The sequence below is a fragment of the Mustela nigripes genome, chromosome 12 (assembly GCF_022355385.1).
Source record: "Mustela nigripes isolate SB6536 chromosome 12, MUSNIG.SB6536, whole genome shotgun sequence".
Taxonomy (NCBI): Eukaryota; Metazoa; Chordata; class Mammalia; order Carnivora; family Mustelidae; genus Mustela; species Mustela nigripes.
Genome location: NC_081568.1, coordinates 26829965 through 26843954, shown reverse-complemented (window position 1 = coordinate 26843954; position 13990 = coordinate 26829965). Strand labels below are relative to the sequence as shown.

General features: G+C 47.1%; 1 protein-coding gene and 1 pseudogene across 2 annotated transcripts in view; one reads left to right on the top strand and one right to left on the bottom strand.

Moving 5' to 3' along the window:
* Positions 1–10917, bottom strand: part of RAI14 (retinoic acid induced 14) — a 143865-nt gene extending 132948 nt beyond the window's left edge. Inside the window, exon 1 of one of the 2 annotated variants that reach the window (XM_059416980.1) lies at positions 10849–10917. The gene's annotated coding sequence lies outside the window, so the exon portion shown is untranslated. Of the gene's footprint in view, positions 1–9029; positions 9117–10848 lie in introns of those variants that run through there. The other variant, XM_059416979.1, reaches the window with a different exon arrangement.
* On the top strand, positions 7036–7395 carry LOC132027746 (large ribosomal subunit protein eL31-like; annotated as a pseudogene).
* Positions 10918–13990: the final 3073 nt, after the last annotated feature.

The window sequence follows — 13990 nt, the reverse complement described above, 5'->3', positions numbered from 1 at the left end:
GTGCTATTTCTTCGGAAAGCCAAAGCCAGGAGCAGCCGGGGCCAGCCGCCGGCTGCCGCCCCAGGCCGATGCTGAGATCTCCAGGATAGGCTGAGCAGTCCGCTCTGTCTCCCTCTGCCACCTTGGATATAAACACCCACTTGCCATGTAATGGGAATCAAATGCGCTTTGTTCCAAGGGGGATGCACTTAAAATAATCAGGGATTGTTTCAAGAAGAGGAAGAAAGCAAGCTTGTCGCCAAACAAGACACAAACGGTAACACAGCCATCAACAGATGGGCCGGGAGACAGGCGGGGGATAGGAGGCATTTTGAGGAGATTTCTCTTTCTGGCTTCCGGAGGCTCTGGAGGAAAGGGATAGAAAAAGTAAACAAACGGCACACCAAACATGGTGTAAAGTAGCACAGCACAGAAAGAATCTAATTAGGGAGGATGTGGTCAAGATTGCTGAATGGATGTCTCTAGGATGTTAGCAGCAGAAATGAGTTTTTCCTTTAAAAGATGTCCTAGGGAATCCCAAATGGTATATGGAGATTGGTTATAGCTTCTCTGCCTATATTTTAAATAGTTTTTCCAATTTAAAAAAAGCTCCTAGGAAAGAAATGTGAAACTTTTTTTTTTTTAATCAGGGGAGAGAGAGGATATAGCTCCTTGCCCTGCCCCAAATCTAAGTCTACAAAAACGAAGATCCAAGAAGGTTCTGAGAGCCCTGAAAGCAACTTGCTCCCATGATGGATGTGGACTGGGTGAGCCTGAAAGGAAATCCGGCTGGAGAGAACCGTAAGCTCCTCGCCCCCACCCAAGGTGGCTCATGCAGGACCTCAGGGCCCTGGCCTGTTTTTTAATGTTGGCTGCCTTTTTCTGGGGGCAGGGTGGGGGGGGGAGCACTCCACTGTCCATGAGCCTTTGCCTCACCAGTTCCTGCATCTTCTGGGTGGCTGGGAAGAGACCACTCCAAGCCGTGAAATGACTACAGGTCATGATCATCCATGGCCGGTTAGTGCTCTTTCATTTTTGAAAAACGATCCATCACCAGCATGTCAACTTTCATAGAAGGAGATGGTCAAATTACATGAGCAGTCTTGTCCAATTAAGAGACGCAGCACAGACACTAACTCACTGACAAAGCCTGACAAATATTTGTTCATGGGATTCTCGCTCAGCAGTTATGCTAAGGGACTGGGTTCTGGTCCCTTCATATCCCTGCTCAATGCCATCTGCCGGATCTGGGATTCCCCACTGGTCTCCAACCCAGCTTATCCAAATCTATACCAGTCTTCTTCACAGAGATCAACCAGAAAACCAGAATTAGCTACACAGAGGACTCCCAAGGTCATGGTCTGCATCAGAGAAAGATAGAAAAGGACGTTTAGAAGCTCTGTGCCCTAAGCAGCCAGAATGAAGATTTATCTGGCTCTGCCTCTTACTGTGTAACTTTCTAAGGGGTCATTTCTCTTCCCTAGGCCTCAGTCCAGCTATGAAATGAGTTCCCCCATCACTAACACTCTGCCTTACTATAGTGCAATGCCAATGTGTTAGCCTGGTTCAGACGATAAGCTCCAGGACGGCAGATTATCACCCTTCACCCACGGATCTTCCAACACTGTTTCCATCAACAGGGATTGTGCACAGGAAATGGGACAATGAGTAAGACCAGCCTGGACCCCCAGAAGCGGGCAACCTAGGAGCACAGTGCAGAGCAGAGAAGGTGCTCAACGCATTGAACAGACTGGTTTAATTGCATCACTTGCCCAGTTAACAGGCAGGTCTGTGTATCCCTTTGGGCCCAATTTCTGACTGAAGAGACGGAGGAGATCACCTCCAGTGGACTGTGACTGACGGAGCTCCCTGTGCGTGGCTAACAATGGCAGGACCTCCTTCCAGTGTCTGCTACTTTCCATGGAAGAATTTTCTCTGGAAGAGCAGGCTTCCAGCTGAGGGTCAACTTCCCAACTAGGAAACGTGGCCCTGTCTCCCTCCGGTTTCTTGGAGGCAGCCCCATCAAGCTGGGAGGCCAAGATGAGCAGAACAGAGCATGCTGGGAAGATTTCCTCCACCAGACAGACCCCAGATTTATCCTGGGAGCTTAGGAGTATTGTTAGGCAGAGCCCCGGGATGTCTTCATTCCCCACTACAACAGCCAGGAAAGAAACTATTGCCACAGGAAAGCAGAAGACAGTGGAGGCCCAACCCCTAGACCAAGAAACAGGTTGTCCTTGGGGTGAGAAACTCAAGACCCATACTTAGAATTCATCAGATCTCTGTGAAACAGTCAGACTACCCATCCCCACAGGACTTCTGAACGCCATTCTGTTGCATCCAGTAGAAATGGTTCCTAAAACCGGTCAGTGGTATGTCAGTGGGTCGGCAGTGACTGGTTTTCCAACTGAGGTTATAATTCTGTTCACTCATGTAAAACAGGTTATCAGATATGGGGATCATCCCCATATGGTGACACGTGACAGAAAACAGACCCCTAGTAATTGTACTGCTCATGCTTAAGACATGTAAAGGTAAACAGCATACATTTAATAAGATTTTCTAAGTCTTTTCATAGATCTTGGGCTTTTAATCTGGAGAGTCCAAAGAGGTTGGTAAATGGGCTTGTAACACAGGGAGTTCTGTGCTCTTGAAACTGACAAAGACTATGAATGTATAGCATCACTGCATATGAGCAAATTTCTCCCTAGGAAAAACGGTCCAAAACCTGTTGTCAGTTTTGCAAGTGTCCACCTTTGATCCAAAAACATTAGAAATCACTGCTAGATGGCCTTCCCCGGTTTGCAAAATGGACTCCTCTTGGAGGAAAACACTTCACTCTGTGCTGCCCTAGAGCGAAAGGAAGCCGCTCAGCCTTGTACTCTTCACCAGTGAGCTCTGCCAGAGTTTCTTTTTGGGCTGAGTTTCTATCCCTGCAGCCAGCAAAAAGAACTGGACAGATGTAGTGAACAGAGTCTAGTAGATTGCTGCTATGGCTTTTTTTTTTGGTCACTTAGCATTTTAAAAAGAAAAAAATAAAACATTCTGGATTCAACGGAATTCATCTAGAAACCATAAAAGAAAAAAGCAAAGAGAAGCCTGACTTTGTTCCTTGCCAATCACAATACCTAACAGGAATAAGAAAAGTTGAGTTGCATAAAAAAGTAAATAAATGATTGTGAGGGAAATGGATACAATAGAAGAATTGCTTATGTTAGGTTACTTGGTAATAAACTTCTGTCTTCACTAAGTGTCTACTTAAGGAAAAAAAAGAAAAAATGTGTTTTCATCCACTGTACAAGTGACCTTCTTGGACCACAAGCTTTTCTCACAATCAGATTCTGATCATTAGAAGGAGATGAACAAATCATGAGCAACTCCAAAGGCTTCCCCTTGCCCAGGGGTGACCACTGGTCATGGTATTTATACAGCATGTCACTGTATACCCAGGGAACACCATTTCCTACAGAAGAAACTGAACCAGATAGCAGGTCCGGTTAGACCAGGTGACCCACCACCCATACCCTGCTGGAGAAGCAGTCAAAACACAACATGCAGACTCATCCTAAGGGGAGATAACTAAGCCTTAGAGAGGTGAAATGTCTTTACTTTGGGAAAGAGGAGACCTACGTCTTCTGAACTTCAACCTGCATCTTGCTAACTACCTCCATGCCTCTCCTCTGCCATTGGATCATTAAATTCTAGACTAGGACAGCTAAATATCTGAAGACCTCCAGGGGAAGCTTTATGACCCGTGTGTGTGTGTGTGTGTGTGTAAGTCAATAAACGTTAATCACTTCCTATGTGACAGATACTCTACTGGACACATGGAACACAAAGCTGAAGAATGAAGCAGACTTCCCTCCTTCAAAGAGAAGAAGTTGTTTTGAAACATATAGTTAAGTCTGTAAAGTTACTTATTAAAATACTGACTAAAGGGTGGACTTGGCTTCTGCTCAGATCCTGATCTCAAGGGCTGGAGATCCAGCCCCACCTGGCCCCTGCCTTTGGTGTGGAATCTGCTAGGGTTAGAGAAACCCTCTCCCTCTGCTCCTCCCTGCCCCGCCCCCCTGCACTCACATAGGCATGCTCTCCTATTAATGTTAAAAAATAAAATAAAATATTAAATGTACTGAAACCCATCAATGAGTCTGATGTCAAAGACTAGCTTTCTGTTCACTGCAGATGGCTGGAGTTGAGAAATTGATGGCTGATTAACAATCCTTCTCTTTCATTAAACCACCTGTACTTTTCAGTTCATGGGTAGTGATAAACCAAGAACAAGATAAATCATGTAGCATCTTGACAATAAATAATTGTAAGCTTACAATTTTTAGCTTAAAGTTTAACCCTCTCTCGGTCCAAAACAAACTGATTTCTTTCAATATAATTTTATTACAAAGGATACAATGGTTGTACTTTTATACACTAGTGATTTTTTTTAAAAGGATACCATCAGTATCATATACCCATATATTTCATAGGGAAAAGAAACCTGGCTCCTTTTCCCTATCCACCCACTTAAAATACACCCGAGAGGCCTTTGATATATTTAGCTTTGTTTTGTCAACTCCTATATTCATCACGCAAGGTACAGAAAACTCAGTTGGCTTCTAGCAAAATAACACGACACTAGAACAGTGAATGTTTTTAGTAACAGCAGTTAAGGATTTTATGACGTGACAATTTTTTAAATATTCCTAGGGACCCTACTGTATACTGGTTGCTTCTTATCTTCAGATTAAGATCATCTTCCCACCCCACCTCGCCCCCCCAAAAGACCTCACTATGAATGTACAGTCAGCAAAGATGAGTATACCCCATACAAACAGTTCAAAGAAGTATGCTCTCTAGTCCTAGAAATTCAGGGTGGTTGGCATTACTTGAGACCACTGTGGGACTGTCTGGGCAGATGCCGTGTGGAATGCAGACAGTCTTCCACATTTAAAATGTTGGAAAGCGAAGTTATCGAGAAGAGGAAAGATGGGTGTGCTTCCAAGCGTCGTGTTACTTATGGTATCTTCTGAATTCAGGTGGCAGCAAGTGTTGGCAGGAAAAATGGACGAGAACTTTGTAGGATAAACCACATCTGAAATGAAGTGCTTTCTTTATAAGATGTTCTGTCTCTTATCCTGATGGCACCAGTAAATACGACCTCTTAGGGGGACCCCCTTACACCTGTGGGGCCGCCTGCACCATGGAGGATTTCCCAAAATGTACTGAAAGAGAAATTCTAAGTAGAAAAACACACAAAGAGCATTATATTCATTCGTACATCTGAGGAACTCCTGTTTGTCAACATGGCCCTAGGCACAAGAACTATGGCAGTGAACAAGAGAGACAGAGTTCCCGTCTTCGCTGAGTTTCTATTCTACTAAGGAGACTAATACAGATCAAAATATACAGCAAGCTAGAAGGTGTTAGGTGCCATGGAGAGGTCGGGGGAGAAAACAGAAGAGGGGCGGGGAGTGCTGGAAGAGGCAGCTAATGGGACAGACACTTGAGTAAAGCCCAGGGGGACTGAGGGACACAGCCATGGAGATGATCTAGGGGCAGAGTGGTCCAGACAGTAGGACAGCAAACCCAAGGGCTGAGGCAAGAATGTGCCTGGAAACTTGAAGAAATAATGAGGAAGCAAGAGTGTTTAAATGCCTTAAATTGCTTCCAAATTAAAGGGTTACAATTTGGGGCAAAATGTCAACACACTTCATAAACTCTCCGAGTAAGCTTTCACAAAGGCATGTCTCTGCTCTAACTAATGTCACCAAGCTTGACAAAATGAAAAAGAGAGGGCTGAATGAGTGATCTGGGGTTATGCTGCTAGTGATGCCTGAGAAAACACTTGGGAACAAGTATCCCAAACTCAGCACCACAGTCCACCTCATGCTTCACCTTTACCATTAAGAGGCACTTTTCTTAATCAAGAAAATATAAATTGTGAAAACAAAACAAAATAATCTAACACTCTTAGAGCTAAAAAAAAAAAAAAAGGTCAAATTCACTTTTTTCATTCAACAGGTAAGCAAGAGAGACCCTATGTACACCCTACATTTTTGTTGAGGAATGAAACAATAAACACTGCATTACCTAGACCCCACCTGCCAGCAATGAATGGGATAGGTGTAGAACAAACAGATCTCTGATGTTTGTAATAGCATTGTTACCCTAAAAAATAAAAAAATAAATAAAATTTTTAAAAACGGAAAACAGATCGACTGCCTCGACTGTCCTTAGCAGAAAAAGTGTAACAGTGAAAACTTGGAAATCTTCTAATTTTCTCTTGGCAAAGGAATTCATATACTAGGATTTATTCATACACTGGAATTCTCTGTAGCCCCTAAAACAAATTAAGAGCTACATGCGCCTCAATACAGTGACAAATTTAAAAATGCAAGCAGTATGTAGAGAGGGAATTATGCCTTTTCCTTAGAATATGAAATACACAAGCTCACAGATATTGCTTATGAATAGAGAATATACCAAAGTACCAAAATATGTTTGGAAACTGCGCACTAACTTCACTTTTAGAGGTCACCTGGGAACGGAGGAAGAGGAGGAGGGATGGAAAAAAATTTCAGTTGCGGTTTACTTTTATTAAGGGAGATATGAAGCAAATATGGAGCTATTAGCAACTTTTTTTTAAATTAGCAACTCTTAAACACAAGTAGTGTCTATTATGCATGTGTGAAATAGTTCATATTCATTTTCATTCTGAAAGGAAAAAGGAAGAGACAAATTTTCTCCATCAATTCCATTAACTGCAAGCCACGTTTCCTTAACCTCAGTTTCTCCACCTGTAAAATGGAGGTGATGCAAGGCGTACCTGCCTTGAAGAGGCTTTTGGAGATAGCGCCTCAATGACAGGGGCACTATCATGTCCCCACGGAGTCTCCATGGCCCAGCATCCACTCACTCTATTCAATTTCACAAAGAGTAATGAGATTTTTCACAACAGGGTTACAACCCCCCCCCCCCCCGCCAAAGCCATAAAACAAGTCTAAGGCATGTAAATGCTACAATAAATTAATGAAGCCTTTCCAACCAGGGCCTGGCAGAATGACTCCCTCAAACAAGAGTGGCACGAAGGGCCATTCTGCCATCATCTCTGCCAGAGAATACAGCACTGACATTCGCAAGTGCATCCATGGAGTCAGCTTCAAGAGGCGTGCCCCTTGGGCACGCAAAGAGATCTAGAAATCTGCCATGAAGGAGGTGGAAACTCCAGATGTGCTCATGGACCCCAGGCTCAACAAAGCCAAAGGAATAAGGAATATCCCATACCACATCCATCTGTGGTTGTCCCAAAAAAAACAATACGAGGATGGGGATTCACCAAACAAGCTGTACACGCTGGTTACCTGTGCACCTCTCCCCACTTCCAAAAATCTACAGACAGTTCAGGTGAATGAGAACTAATCGCTGATTGTCAAATAGAGGTATAAAACAAAACAAAACAAAACAAAAAAATTAGTGAAGCATTTCAATGAATGGAGATGAAAAAACCCAGGATCCCCCAGCACAGGACTACCTCTCCCAATTCGTGTTGCACAAGCACTGGTTAAAAATCATAAGAACTGGATAAACTTCCTCACTTTAAAGTCTATGCTCTTACAAAAGCCCAAGGGGGAAAAAAAGACACCGGTTAGGCATCATTAAGAACAGAGATCAGATTACATCCATCAGCAATAAAACTCCCAGCCACACCTGTGAACAGGTGGAAGCCAGAGCAATCAAAACCCAGCCTCCCTGTGATACACCAGGTCTTCTCCAACTTAGTTCAAACCACAAGGTGAGGCTCTCCTCTCTAGATGAGCTTCTGCTGAGCCCGACCGATGGACAAACCAGCTCCTCCCCTTCGGGCCCTTACAGTTCGGAAATCACGTTCTCCAGAAAACTGGCAACCGTTCCCTATCCCAGCCAGCTTGGTAGTCTCCTCTCCCAGAAGGAAAACGGAGACCCAAGCAAATCACCTGTGCGCCTGCGGCCGCGAGAACACGCTGGTCGTGGTGCGCGGCCTTGAACCCCAGATGCGCCCTGACTGCTGGAAATAAAGTTGCACGGACCCGGGTTCCTTGGAGCGGCGCCAGCCTGGACCTATAGCCCAGGCTCCAGCCCCTGGGAGGCCACTTGTAACTCCTCCCTTTCTCACTGGTCTCCATCTGTCCCGTCAGTCGGCTGCCTTCCTGGGCTTTGAGCCCCCTCCACAAAAGGGGAGTGTGAGGTCCAAACGCAAAGGAGAGCGTGTACCAGGGGGCAGCAGGAGAACCCTAAAAACTGCAGAAACTAAAGCACGGCCACAACCTGCCTGAGCCGGCAGCTAAGGGAAGGTGAGATGGAGAAGATACCCACCCACCTGGGCAGAGGCTGGGGTAGATGGGCGGCGGGCGGGTTCCCCTCTCCCGAAGTCCCAGCTGCCCCGAGTCGGCCCCAACTCCAGCATCCCGCCCCCCTCCTCGAAAATGCGGAGGGGAAAAGGATACGAAGAGCGAGGGGCACTAGCAGGCCCGCACCCCCGGGCCCGCCGAAGGGCTCCCCAGAGTCAGAAAAGGAACAATAGCAGACCCTCGGTCGCCGGATCCACCCGGAGTCTCCCGCTTGCGCCTCCCTCCCCAGCTCCTCCAAGTTCTGCGCGGAGGCGGCTCGAGCCCAAGAGCGCGGCGCCGGGAGGGGGGCGGCGCGGGGCGGGCCAGGCAGGTAGGACCCGGGGCTGACTCCGCGCCCCCCAGCTCCCGGGCCGGGCTGGCCATTCATTCCCGCCCGCGCTCCCGCCGCCGGCCCGCGAGTGGCGGCGGTCGGGCAGGAGAAAAGCCCGCTCCCAACTTGGCCCGGTCTTCCCTCCGACTCGGGTCCCCACAGCCTCCCCGCCCTCCGCAGACAGTCGGCGGCCGGCGGCAGACAAGGGAGCGGTGGCGGGACCCTCGCTGCTAGCCCGCTAAGCCGCTCCAGCGCCCGGCGCGCCGCCCCTCGCCGCGCCCCAGACACAAAGGCGGGGCGGCGAGCCGGGACCCCGCTCCCCGGAGCCTCCCCGACTCTCGGCGCCGCGCACTCACCCCATCGAGGCGGACGCTCCGGGGACCCGCCGGCTGCGCCACTCCTCCCGCCGCTTCCCCAGGAAAACGCGGCCGCCGGGCTCGCTTCCTGCTCGGCTTCCTGCGCCTCGGTCCCTCCTCCTCCCCCCGCTGCGGGGGTCAGTGGGCGCCGCGGCTCCCGGGCTGGGCGGGCGGGGCGGGGGCAGCGGCAGCACCACCACGTGGCCGCCCGGCGCCGGCCCCCGCCGACCTGGATCCCGCGGGAGCGAGAAGGGAGGTGCTCGCCTCTCCCCTCCCCTTCCACCCCGCGCGGCCCCAAATTCCGCGAGTCAGGTGACCCGGCCCCGCGGCCCGGCCGGGACCTGCGGGAAGTGCTGGCGGCCGCCGCCGCCCCTGCGCCCGCACGCCCCGGGCGTTCCTGGCTGACTTCTAGTCTCCGGGGCTCGGGGACCTTTGCCCGCGGCTGTGCCCCAGCATCATCACACCTGAAGTCCGTGGGCAGCGCCCGCGCTCGAACCCCAGGGCTTGGGACCGGTGCGATCCCGAAGACTGTTCCTCTCTGGGCAATTTCCAAAGTCGTCTGTGGTCGTCGGGGTGTTTTATAAAAAGGCACGGATCCGAGCGCCTTCTTCACCAGCCAGATCGGTTATGCTTTCCGGAATTACCGAACAGAAAGTAAAGCAGATTCCGCTCCTTCTCCGGACGGACCGAACGGTCGGGTGGAGGGACCGCTAGCACTCATCAGGTGGCAGGGAAAGCGCCCGCGTGAAGCTGGGAGACATCTACCGCGGGGCCGAGAGGCACGGGTGGGGCCGCCCCCCGAAGTCGCGTCTGGGATGCGGGCGGGGAAGGCCTTACCCGCCGCCGCACCCCAGGCTCCCCGCGGCGTCTCCCTCTTCTCAGCCCACTAAAACCGGCGTTTGAATCTTAATGGACTCTCCCGTGATTTCCAAGGATTTCAAAATTTCCAACCTACTCTTTTAATGTGGGACGGCTTTTCGATTCGTTCTAGTCAGGCTAACCAGCTCTGGCTTAGAAAGTCCTTATTCACCAAAGCCCCTCCCTTCTCCGGGTTAGCTCTGCATCCTTACCCAGGGCAGGAAGCCTTTTACAATAAATGACAAGAGTCTTTTGGTGGGATCCAGAGTTAAGTCAGTTGAACTTAAGAAAGGAAGGAAGGAAGGGAGGGAGGGAAAAGAAAGAAAGAAATCTGTTCCAATGGAAGTGAAATTCACCCTAACAGTTGAGTGTCTAAGGTCTTGGTTGCATCTTGATGGTCTCCTCCTTAGAATTTCTTTGTCTCCCCCCTTCCCAAGGGAACAACCTGTCTTAGCTTTAACAGGTTAATTCTCAAACACGGAGCAAAAGCTCTGTAACTGTGAACTGTGAAGGAACCCTAGCATGGTCTTTCCTAAATCATACATCAGAGATTCTTTTGAAAAGTGATGAATAGCCCATTTCGAGCAAAGCAGACAGATTGCCCTGTCCTTTATGCCTCTGGAATAAAATGACACTCTAAAAAGAAATGTGAACTGCCAAACTTCTGGTTTGTTTGATGCTGGCCATTTCTACCACACAGTTTTTTACTATAGTTGATATTAATGCTGTGACACTGAGGGTGAACGAATATGGTCACTTGTGTGTTTTCTGTTCTGAGCTCAGTCTCCAAGCACGGACAGTCTCCAAGCAGGTACAGGGTTCACCATGCTCTCTTAGGAACACCTGACTAGTTGGAGGAATTTAGTATCAAGCAACATTAAACAATAATTCTTTTTTTCTTTTTTTTTTTGCTATTACACTGCCACCGTGCCCTGTCCTGGCCACTTACCTCGGAACTTACCTGCCTGTGTCGGCTCTGTGGCTCTCGGTGGTGGCTTTTGTGCTTATTCTCCTTGATTTATAATCCCACCCTTAGACATCAGCAAGTCCAACTCTGGGTGTGGGGTTGCTGTGGAGGGAAGGACTCTTACAGTTAGGCTGATATGCCAAGATTCTTTTCCAAATCCCTCCTTCCCTGAAACTCAAACATCTCCTTCACATGAAGTTGTGCCACCTGCCAGAAGACTTGATGGTCAGCTACAGGACTGAACACAGTCTTCTCATAGATTTGGTTTGCTTTTTCCCCAGGCCTTTTAGAAATGCTAACTCATTCAGGATACATTGAACACATCCTTTAACAGAGACTAGGCCCACGAAAAAAGGTTTGAGAGAAGGCAACAGGAATGAAATGATAATCTAAACTGCAAAGAGAGTTGTTAAACCATTCTTGGGAGGAACAGCATGTTGTATTTTAATAGGTGAACTGCCGTCAAACCAAGGTAATAAGAACAAAGCGACCATGTTTCCTGCTCCCTCTTATATTAACTTGCCTTTTAAGCTTCACCAAGTGTTTGAACCTCTCCTGGTCCCATTTTCCCAATCAGTAAAAAAACAGCATTGAACTACATGGCTTCTGAGAATTTTTTTTCAGCTTTAACACCCTAAGCCCATTCTCTTAATCTGAGGAGCCATCGCCAACAGTATTGTCTTTACATTCTATGGCAAAGCATCCTTCTCTAATTGCTCTAACAGGTCAATCTTCTCATAGCTACAAGATTGTAAAAATCCTGCCATCCAGGATTTAGCAGGACCCATTGAAAGGAATTGATTGCTAGAACCAAATTTTCATTTTTGAAATTAAAAAAATATCACAACCCGGGCACCTGGGTGGCTCCGTTGGTTGGGCGACTGCCTTCGGCTCGGGTCATGATCTTGGGGTCCCCGGATCGGGTCCCACATCAGGCCCTCCGCTCATCAGGGAGCCGGCTTCTCCCTCTGCTCCTTGCCCCTTTCATGCTCACTCTCTTCTCTCTCAAATAAATAAAATCTTTAGAAAAAAAAGAAATCACGTCCCTCTTTCTTGCTGCTCCATCCCTTATCTTTTTTGTCTCTCCCCACATTAGGAATTTCTTAAGTCTGGGGAACCAGGGCTCAGACGAGTTGCAATAGTAAGAAAATGTCCCTAACAGAGGAAATAGAGGTAGGTACCACTCCAGAGCCAAAAAGTAACCCTTTGCTTTACTTGGCTTTTGGTCAGGATCTGACTGCACTTCTGGGTCTCGTTAGAGGCAGCGTGATTTACAGGAATGTGACGATATTGGCTCCAGTCCAGAGAGTGGAACAAAAACACAATCAGAAGGTTGGAGGAGATGATCTGCAGAAAAAAAAAATATATTCATAAAAAAACCACTTTTTGTATTTTCTTTGGGATGTTTCCAAATAGGAAACTGCGACATGGGAGAAATTAATAAAACAACTTTAATATAGCATCTTAATAACTTAATAAGGCCATAATAATAAAGTAGACTAGAAACACTGAGCACTTGAAATGTCATTAGTCCAAACTGAGATGTGCCATACATGCAAAATATATACCATATTTCAAAGACGTAAGATAGAGAACAGAAGTATCTCACTAATAATTTTGATATTAATTACATATTGAAGTGTTACTAGTTTGGATGTATTAGGATAAATATATTAGCACCAACTTCACTCATTTCTTTTTACTTTTTTTAAGATTTTATTTTTAAGCAATCTGCATACCCAAAGTGGGGCTTAAACTCACAACTCCGAGATCAAGTCACACACTCCATCAACTGAGCCAGCCGGGTGCCCTTTGTTTTACTTTTTAAAATGTGGTTAACTAGAAAGTTAAAAATTACTCCTGTATTATATTTCTGTTGGATAAAACTACTAAAGGGTTTGAAGTTAGCATCTAAGACACATTTAGCATCTACTCCATACGATGTATTTTTCTAAGTGTTATTTACAGAACTATGGTGGCCACATACTTAATTATTCAATCTGGGACACTTTTGACACTTTATTTTAGTTATGTATTTGACAGAGGGAGACTCAGCAAGAGAGGGAACACAAGTAGGGGAAGTGAGAGAGGGAGAAGCAGGCTTCCTGCTGATCAGTCAATCCCAGGACCCATGGGGTCATGTCCTAAGCTGAAGCCAGATGCTTAACAACTGAGCCACCCAGACACCCCCACTTTTGACACTTTTCAGATGAAAGGGGGCAGGAAAATTCCAAACCAGCCAGGATACCAGCAAAAACTGGTATTGTCCTGAGCAATCTGAGATGGAAGGCCACCCTAATGTTAGGTCATTTAATCTTTATATTGGGGAGAAAAAATTTTCTCTGCCCTTCAAAGTCCTTCTAGCCAGTCTAAGAATCAAACAGACATGAGACAGATTAACAGGAGGAAATCACATTTAGTTTTGGACATACAGAGAACCCCCACAGACATAAAATTCCAAGACAGCCAGATAACACAAGGCTTCTATGAGCTAAGAAGAGGGGTAGGAGTCTGAGGACACAACAGAGAGGAAGACCACTAGAAGGAACGTGAGAGATGACATTTTGAAAACAAGGCTGTCGTCTTATGCAGGTAAGCTTCTTAGGTAAAGAGGAATCTCTGTTAATAGATCTCTTCCTGGTACAGGCAGGCAGTTGAGGGGGAGGTAAAGGGCTTTTCCTGAATCTGCTGGGTTTTTACTGCTATTGATTCAAAATAATCTTTACACTGGGGCGCCTCGGTGGCTCAGTGGGTTAAGGCCTCTGCCTTCGGCTCAGGTCGTGGTGCCAGGGTCCTGGGATCGAGCCCTGTGTCAGGCTCTCTGCTCAGCGGTGACCCTGCTTCCCTTCCTCTCTCTGCCTACCTGTGATCTCCGTCTGTCAAATAAATAAATACAATCTTTAAAAAAATAATAATCTTTATACCAAAGTGCTCCATCTTAGGGCTGTCTGTCCTTGGCTCCTGTGGTTATATCAATCCTGTAAGTCCCATTATTATCCCTTCTGGGCACTTAAGGGAACCAGAGCACAGAGAGATTAAGTAACTTGCCTAAAGTCCCACAGCTAACGACAGTGTTGAGTTTCAAATTAGGGTAGTCTGGCTCTAGAACCTTCACTCTTGACTGCTGTGCAACAGT